Source organism: Pollicipes pollicipes, unplaced genomic scaffold, assembly GCF_011947565.3.
Source record: "Pollicipes pollicipes isolate AB1234 unplaced genomic scaffold, Ppol_2.1 Scaffold_6052;HRSCAF=7182_pilon_pilon_pilon, whole genome shotgun sequence".
NCBI classification, from domain to species: domain Eukaryota; kingdom Metazoa; phylum Arthropoda; class Thecostraca; order Pollicipedomorpha; family Pollicipedidae; genus Pollicipes; species Pollicipes pollicipes.
The window spans coordinates 19,267,900-19,277,268 of NW_023596805.1; positions in this window are offsets into that span (position 1 = coordinate 19,267,900).

Here is a 9,369-nt window from a genome sequence, read left to right on the forward strand (position 1 = left end):
CTGCGGGTGCAGACGCGGGTAGTTGCCATAACATTCGGGGAAATGTCTGGGCGTGGCGGTCGCGGAGACGGCCAACAGGAGCAGACCGGCGAGCACGAGCAACTTCATGGCTGGTGTGTGACGCCTCTGGGCCGGAGACGTCTTTTATACCAAACGAGCGCTTTTGCCTTGCAGTTCTGCTAACCGCAACGTGTTTAAGCCAGCAGGGAGCCTTGATAAACTAAGGCGATTAATGGCGCTGCGCATCAGCGCTTTCACGTTAGTGCAATGGCCAGCCAGAAAATTTCGGAACTGCCGCGCCCGTATTCATCGTCGTGCCATGAATGAACGTATTTGCAGCTGTACTCTTGTCGCAGGAGCACCTGTCCGTACATTGCACACGACTCGTTGAATGATTTCAGGGCGTGTTGAGCCCTGGCGTGGCAGTGGTTGTTAGCGTTGGCTATAAATTTCATTAGTGGTTGTTTGGCTGTTTGGTAACGCGTATCACCTTCGTGCACGATCAGCGTCAACATCTTAACTGCTCATTTCTGTGCAAAATGATTCGTTGAGTTTCCACAGTTAACACGCGCCCGTGTGGCCGGCTACATACCCTTCGCTCGGGTAGGGTTCAATTTGCCCCCGTTGAGATCTCGGGAATTAAGAAAGCTAGCGACACTATATTTAGAGGGTGTATGGATATTTACGTGAACTCACTTGTGTTAAGGTCTGAGGTTGCCAGGTCATGACCTTCGGGTCAAATAAGGCCAAACAAGGTAAAATTCCAGATTGGCCTCCAAGGTGCCCCAGAACCTAGGCAACTGTCTCTAAGCAAAAGACCACAAGCCCATTTAAGACCAGTGGCCTTGTTTGACGTTTTCAAGGTCATGTTGACAAAAATCCTACAAGACTGCTCTGAGTTTTGCAATTAGATAAGGCACAAATAGTAATAAATCAGGAGTAATAAATCGCATAGAGTAATAAATCAGGTTGGTTTTGACCTTGGTATGACCGTCATACCTGACCTTAAGTCAGCGTAACTTGCTCATTCAATATTGCTGTTGCCTAAGAAAGCATCTCAGAGATGTATGGCTTCGTCAGATACCCCGTCGTTGTATCAGACTGAACGATTCCCTAGAAATTGCCTTAGCTGAAACCATGGTCTAAACTTGACCTGCCATAGGTCAGCGACATTTCAAGTAACATCTATTTTGTTTGTCACAAGATCCGCTATTTAATTGTCTACAGCTAACCTTCCTTGGAAACCTTCCTTCCTTCCTTCCAGCTAAACTAACCTTGGAAAAGCCTTGGAGGGGGTCAATTTGACCCCCACCCGAGCGCGTGTTAAGCAATGCGCAATATAAATGCCGTTACGAGAAGTGGGAACAGTGAGAGGAGAATCCGGATTTTGAATGGGGGGGGGGGGGGTGGGGTTCGTCAAGACTTAACGAATGGCCTTCCAATCCGACGGGCCCCTATATTTCATTAAGGCCGTTTGTTCAGTCTTAAAAATCAGCGCCTGGCCGCCATCGTATCCTAAGGAGTTGCGGGTACCTGCCCTCAACTCAGCTGCGCCAGGGTGGCTGGATTAAAGACTCGAGTGGCTTCGGTGGTCACTATTTGCTCCTGGCGGGCGGGTCTGCGCCCGAGGTCAATGGCTACCAAAGCTCAGCGGGGTGGACCGAACCGGACACTACGACACGTTAAACCTCTGCCACAAAGTTCTGCCATTTAGCTGGAAGTTTACAATCGGATGGTCGTTCGCTCTCTTTCCGTAGGTAACCTGTGCCTTTTCTGGGCGTGAAGAAATGGCACTCCTCAAATATAACATAGGCCATTGCTGAGTTTAACAAAACGTCGGCCTGTCCCGGGCCTCGAAGATGAGAGATGCCTTTTCTGCACATGAGATGGTCACTTTCTCGGTCTAAAATGGCTGGTCACCTGAGTAAAAGGGGCTCTTTTGAGGCCACTATGTCTCTTTCTAGACCTGAGTGAGCCCTTTACGAGCATACCGTGAACCCCGCCTGAACCGAAAACGGGTTTTTTTCTGCGCATACGATGGGCCTTTCTGTATCGGAGATGGGTCAGTTCCATTCCTGAACGTCAATGGGCGTTTCTTATTTGGAAATGGGCTCTTTTCAGATCTGAGACGGCCTCATCATAAGCTGAAGGCGGGGCACAGGCCTGGGGCACCGGGGCATACGTGTATTCTATGTGGTCCACGCGGTCTCGTAGGGCCCTTCGGGACCGACGATTAAGGGTCCGACTAGGAGGCCCGAAGAGTTGGCCAGAGGATGCCTCATGGAACCGAGGCCCACAAATGCCCATCAGAGGGCCTCTTGCGCCGATTGGGGGCCCCTGGGGGGCAATGAGGGCCAGCCAGTCGATGCGCGACCGCGCATTCTCAACAGTTTGCCCCGTAGCGGCGTATGGCCCATTTCCAAAGTCGGGACCATCCTCGGCCCGCGAATGTCAATCAGAGGCCTTTGCATTAGTCGGGTCCCAAAGATAATGGTGGACCGCAGTGTTGGTAATAGGCCACAGTATGCCTAAAGGGGGACCCTACGGCGGCAAGAGCACCGAGTCGGCCAGGGTTCCGTTTTCTGGACAGGTAAAGGAGCATGACCGCGAATGTCAAGGGGGCTCTTAAGTTGACCGGGCCCGCTGATAATGAAAGAGATAGGATTAATGCCAATGCATGGATTCATAATGAGACAGAGAGAAAGGGCCCTGCGTAAAACACGGGCCCAATAACGAACATGGCCCTGGAGGTACACCCCATTTCGGTCAAAAGCCCGATAAACCGAACTAGAGTCATCTGCCAATTATTGGACCCCCTGTGTCGGTGAGGATTTTTTTTGGGGGGGCTTCACTTAGCCATCCTGCGTGGATCAGGGATTAGCTGCTCCTGTCTGAGGGCCTTGCGCGTCAGGGAGGGGACCGATGCATGGTGCATCTCTCTGCGGCCTTCGTGTCCGACATGTGAGCTCTGGTCACCGTGTCTCCAGGATAGTAGTCAGCAAGCATCCCGAGAGCCGGGGTGTAACAAAAATCCTCTTCATCCCCTGACCGGGAAAGGCAATGTTGTACCCTAGTGTTCTACTTACGGGGCTCCCTGTCCGCGGAAGGTAAGGGGTCTCGTAAGTGCTAAATCCACTGGGCCCCCAAACAAACTCATGGACATGATGATGGCGAATGAAAAAGCTGGTGCCCGCGAAATTTAATGAGCCAAAATGCGGTGATTTTTGCGGGTGTTATTTTACTGGTAGCCTCGTATCATGCTCCTTATTGCCAAAACATTGACCTCTTCCCTGGTATAACATGGAGTTTGCGGGATCTGAGTTAGGCTCTCCTTGGGCTTAAGTGTTCGGATGGGCCTCTACGGACCGGAGAGGCGCATCCGAACACTTAAGCCCACTTTCTCAGTTTTAAATGTGTCATTTCTATCATCTAAGAAGGACCATTCTTGAGTCTTCCATGGGTTCTATCCAAACGTGAGAAAACTCTATCTGGGCTCACGATGAACCTCAGCCAGACCTGAGACGGACCCCTTCTGAGTTTGCGATGGGCCTGTCCTGATCAGAGACGGGCCTTTTTGAGTTTGCAATGAGGCCTCTCCATACTGGGAGGGAGCCCTTCTCGTGCCTAAAACTGTTGCAGGGGTTTCCTGCATCGAAATTGACCTTTTCCGGACCTGAGATGGGCTTTCTAAGCATACTTTGATGACACACAATAAACAAATGTCTTGCACAAATCCGCCGAGGGGCCATTCGCGCCACCTGAAATATGGAGGAAAAGAGAGTTTTGGCCCTTACCTGACAAATGGGGGACAGCTTGCCCTACGAGTACGCCGCCACTGGCTTTCTGAGCCTAGGATGTGCCCATTTCAGACCAGAAATGGCTCCTCCTCAGGCCCAAAAAAGTGAGATAGGCCTTTTCCGAGGCTTAGGTCCTTCGTCTCGCAGTCTATACTGGGCCCTTACCTAACCTGAGACCAGTCGTTTTTGAGGTTGTAATGGAACCTTTCGAGACTTGAGAAGGCTTACTGAGCTTATGATGGGGCCGTTTTCCATCCTGACACAGGCCCTTTGTGAACTAATAATGAGCCCTTTCGAAACCAGGAACGGGTTCCTGCCGTGAGTGGAAGTGACATGAATGTTTTCCGTCCTGAAATGGGTCATTTTCAGCCTAAGATGGGCTCTTCGCGGAGACGAAACGATCGCGTTCTGAGCATAAAATGGGCCATTTCCTGGCCAGACATAGGGCCCTCTGCGCTTGCCTTGGTAACACAATAAACAAGTACTCATACATACCCAAGGGCCCTTTCTGGGCTACCTGAAATTATGGGAGAAAGGAGGGGCGAGCAAAGAGATCCTTTTACCCCCGCCTAAAATGATGGAGTAGTTTGCTTGCCGTTGCTGCCTTCTCCCAGGATACGTCGCCACTGACTGGGAAGCTAGGTCGCGTGCAATGCAGGTAAGAGCTCTTTTGTTTATTGTTCGTAGGAAATAAGCTGACACCGACGCTTTGAACCAAGTAAGCAGCTTTGTAATTCCCAGCACTCCGTGATACAATCGGTTCTCCGAGCTTGCCCGGGTATCCGAAAATAGCCCGCCGTTTAGAGGCCTCGTGCTGGCAAGGCCTCCTGCCTTGCCAGCACGTGTCGCTTCAAGACACGTCATGACGCGTCCCAGTGGCTGTCCCTGACTAGGCCCGCCCCCAGAGAGTGCTGCGATCCACTTTTCGGTGGCACACGGTCCAAGGTGCTTAGGTGGTTTCAATATTCATATTGTTCGCGCGGTTATGCGTTCCACGTTGTCGCACTATTTTCCTGTAAATTTGGACACGCCCACACCTCGATATTCATGATCATCGATGATCATTGAACCTGTGATCGTCCGGTGATGTACCCTTTGTCGTTCATATGTGTATTGCTAAGGCATATGTCTGATAAACCGCATACACATTGGGCTTTTTTAGGTGCCTTGATGTGATGCGCTCTAGCTTAAAATCGTTTGCATATATGAGAGATGTCTGACGCGTGATGCACGATGCCTTATTGGTTGGGATCGTTTGCATACACACCTGACGCGTGATGTGACCTTTTCCGGACCTGAGATTGGCTTTCTAAGCATATTTTGATGACACACAATAATCAAATGTCTTGCACTAAATCCGCCGGGGACCCATTAGGGCCACCTGAAATATGGGGAAAAATATGGTTTTGGCCGTTGCTTGACAAATGGGGGACAACCCCCACCCCCCCCCCCTTCGTGTACGCCGCCACTGGCTTTCTGAGCCTGCAATGGGCCCATTCCAGACCAGAAATGGCCCCTTCTCAGGCCCAAAAAAGTGAGATAGGCCTTTTCCGAGCCTTAAGTCCTTCGTCTCTCAGTCTATACGGGGCCCTCACCTAACTTCAGACCAGCCGTTTTTAAGGTTGAAATGGAGCCTTTCGAGACTTGAGAAGGCTTACTCTGAGCTTATGATAGGCCCTTTTCCATCCTGAGACAGGCCCTTTTTGAACTTATGATGAGCCCTCTCCAGACCAGGAACGGGTTCCTACCGTGAGTGAAAGTGACATGAATGTTTTCCCGTCTTGAAATGGGCCATTTTCAGCCTAAGATGGGCCTTTCGCGGACACGAAACGATCGCGTTCTGAGCATAAAATGAGCCCTTCCCAGGCCAGACATGGGCCCTGTGCGCTTGCCTTGGTAACACAATAAGCAAATACTAAAACATACCCAAGGGCCCCTTCTGGTCCACCTGAAATTATGTAAGGGGGCGGGGGGTGGTCGGGCAAAGAGATGCTTTTACTCACGCCTCAAAGATGGAGTAGTTTGCTTGCTGCATCCTCCCCGGATACGTCGCCATTGGCTGGGAGGCTATGTCGCGTGCAATGCAGCTAAGAGCTCTTTTTGTTCATGATTTGTAGGAAATAAGCTGACACCCACCCCTTGAACCAAGTAGGCTGCTTTGTAATTCTCAGAATCCGTGATGCAATCGGTTTTTCCAGCTTCCCCGGGTGTCTGAAAATAGCCCGCCCTTTAGAGACCGCCTCCTGCCTTGCCAGCACGTGTCGCTTCAAGACACGTCATGACGCGTCTCAGTGGATGTCCTTGACGAGGCCCTCTCCCAGAGAGTGCTGCGCTGTACTTTTCGGTGGCACACGATCCAAGGTGCTTAGGCGGTCTCAATATTCATATTGTATTGCATTGTATTCATATGTTTAGGTGGTTTAATATTGATCTCGTACACGCTGTCAGGCGTGTGGCGTTGTCGCACTATTTTCCTGTAAATTTGAACCCACCCACGCCTTGGTATTGATGATCATCGATGATCATTGAACCTGTGATCGTCCGGTGATCTACCCTTTGTCGTTCAGATGTGTATTGCTAAGGCATATATCTGATACACCGCATACACATTGGGCTTTTTTAGGTGCCTTGATGTGATGCGCTCTAGCTTAAAATCGTTTACATATATGAGAGATGTCTGACACGTGATGCACGATGCCTTATTGGTTGGGATCGTTTGCATACACACTTGACGCGTGATGTGTGATGCCTGTCTATTGGAAGTCGTATGCATGTTTGGATGAAATGTGATGTCTGTTAACTTGAATTCATTGGCATGTACACGTACTTTTGGCGTACTGTTATTCTTAATTGGATATGAACTGAATCATGGTAATGGCTGGTAATTGCTGCTTGTTCAAGTTTCTGAATGTTGGTGACCTGTAAAAGCTGTTGCTCGCTGTTCCGCAAAAAAAAACTGAAAAAATCAAGTAAGATCGTCGGCAGACAGTTTTGAGTTTAGTTCTGCTATTCTTTTCGGTAAAGGCGCTTCGCCGAAATATCAACGCAACTACATCCCCATTCTCGTGGTTTTTCAACGCGGAGTAAGGCTATTTCTGCTGTTGTATACATGTGCATGATGTTACTCGCAGCGGCATTAAACAACTTATGTAAAACCACGAGTATTGCAATTTTCGGTTTGAAACCATCACTTCCGGGTTATGCAGAATGGACGATGGTAAACGCGCCCTGAAATACCGTTCATGCTTTATTGCTGGCCCATATAGGTCAGGACTGTCAACGCAGTGTCCTGTTGATTGTTGCTCGATAGGGATCGGATCTGACGGGCAGAGATCGGATATGCCGGACAGAGATAGGATCTGTCGGACAGAGATAGGATCGGTCTGACAGAGTTCGGATCTGTCGGACAGAGATCGGCCCCCGTCCGAGTTCATTTGAAAGAGTCCCTTCTCGAGTTCCGAGTCCTTTAAAGTGCGCACTTGTCATGCGTTTGTCCTCTCAAGGTTTTGTCTTGCTCGAAAATAAATGCACGCCACTGCCGCGCGGCACGAGAACGGCCGGCGTATAACGGAAAGCCGGCGGCTGAAGCGCGCCCGCCACCGACGCTGAGAGACGGCAGCACGTCTGGTAAACCGGGGTCATGGAGTCCATGGGTCGATTAGAGATCTCAAGACGCCGATACAGTTCCGAGAAGTGAGCAGGCTTTGTGTGCAGCGCCGCCCGCCTGAGCTCTTCAAGGTCGAGGAAAGGATGTGGGGATGTAAAATGTGAAGGGTTTGGGGATGAAAGGTGGAGGGAATGTGGTCCTGACGGCGGGCTCCCGAGACAAGACCAGCCTCAAGCTTGGTCACCTTGATAGGATGGCCGACATTCACTTGGAAGTTGTGTGGATGTGTGGACGACATTCACTTGGAAGACGGCAACTGGCACAACAACAAGCTGGTAAATCCCTTGTGCACTATGACGATGAAAATAAGACGGTGGATGCATTTCGGAATCGAGAACAAAAAACTCCGCCAACGCCATCCGATTGAAGTTGTCTTTATCCACTGTACCTTGGCGATAGTGTTGTCACCTACCGGCAAGGAAATCAACTGTAGAAGTGAGGGGGCATGGCCTTCTTTTGGGCACTGTGCTCGGCTGCAGGGTGATATAAGCAGGAATAATTTACAAGGGGCTGTATCGATTCGGCTCAATATTGCAGTACGTTAGTAAAAGGGGACTAAGGAAGACATATGAAAGCGTGGCGTTTTGTAACATTATTGGCGGGCCAGATAGCCTTTTGAGATCGCTTCTTTCCATGCATCACCATAGTCATGTTGTTAAAGTTGTAGAATTAATCGCACTGTATACCCAAAGGTGTACAAAGCCATTAGTATATTACGTAGTCGTGCAAGGCTATAGCGCACCAGATATATTATATATATATATATATATATATATATATATATATATATTTATGACAGACTTACATTCTACCGGCCTCAGAAAGTCCTGGATTGATTAGCATTTGCATCGAGTCGCCTTCACTCCTCAAAACACGTTCTAGGACTGGGCGAGAGCCTGGATGCAAGTCTCGAAATGTCCTGGATTAATATTTGTATCGAGACGCCTTCACTCCTCATGCCGCGGTCTAAGATTGCGCGAGAGCCTCATCATCCAGTACTGTCAGATGGAAGAGGCAGTATGGTATCCAGTATATCCATTTTTATGCCGCAGCCGAGAAAGCTGAGTAGCGAGTTACACAAATGTGGCTGGCCAGACGCCATGTTGTCATGGTGACACTTCATAAACTTAATCCGGGTATTTTGGTTGCAAGGACTTCTCATATGACGCGCACGCTAAGCCGACTAATTTCGTGAGCCCTGCCCAGAGCCTCCGGTCGGGAAATTCCAATTCAGCAGCATAATTTGCGGCGAATGTTTTACACGGAACGAAACTCGGCGCGATCTACTTGGGCTTGGCTTGACGGTATTTTGACGTCCGGAAAGATATCACCTACATCGGCGCTGAAGATTTGCGGCCAGAAGAACACGTAGCTGTGATAGCCGAGCCCTATGGTCAATGCATTGCGCGCTTCAGCGCACAGTCTGACAGGGCCACATGCTTGTTCAGTGAGCTCCAGGCAATATACAGCGATTATGGCGTAGACGGACTGCTCTTGGGCGTGACGGCACCGCGGACCACACTGGGCGCTCTGGCGGCATCTGTCGGCTGCTTGAACTGGTCAACAACAAACTGGCTCGCTGGTCCATCTGCCAGCTGTACATGAGAGAACTTAATCTGGGGCAGCTGTTCACGGAGCTCGAGGTCTGACAACAGGACGGACGTCGGTCGTGGGACCACTTGGCAAAGCGACTGCAGAATTTTCTTGCCGTCCAGTGCCGTCCTGTCAGTGGCAGATTACCTATGGTCACTCATTCATTTGACACAGCGCAAATTATTTCACATCCGGTTTGGCCATAGGTCTTTGAGTAAGCGGTGCAGGCAAAACTGCTATTTCGATTGTTAGCAAATAGACGATTAAATGTGTGTTAAACACAACTTTTGGAGAAAAAACTCTTGAGACCAT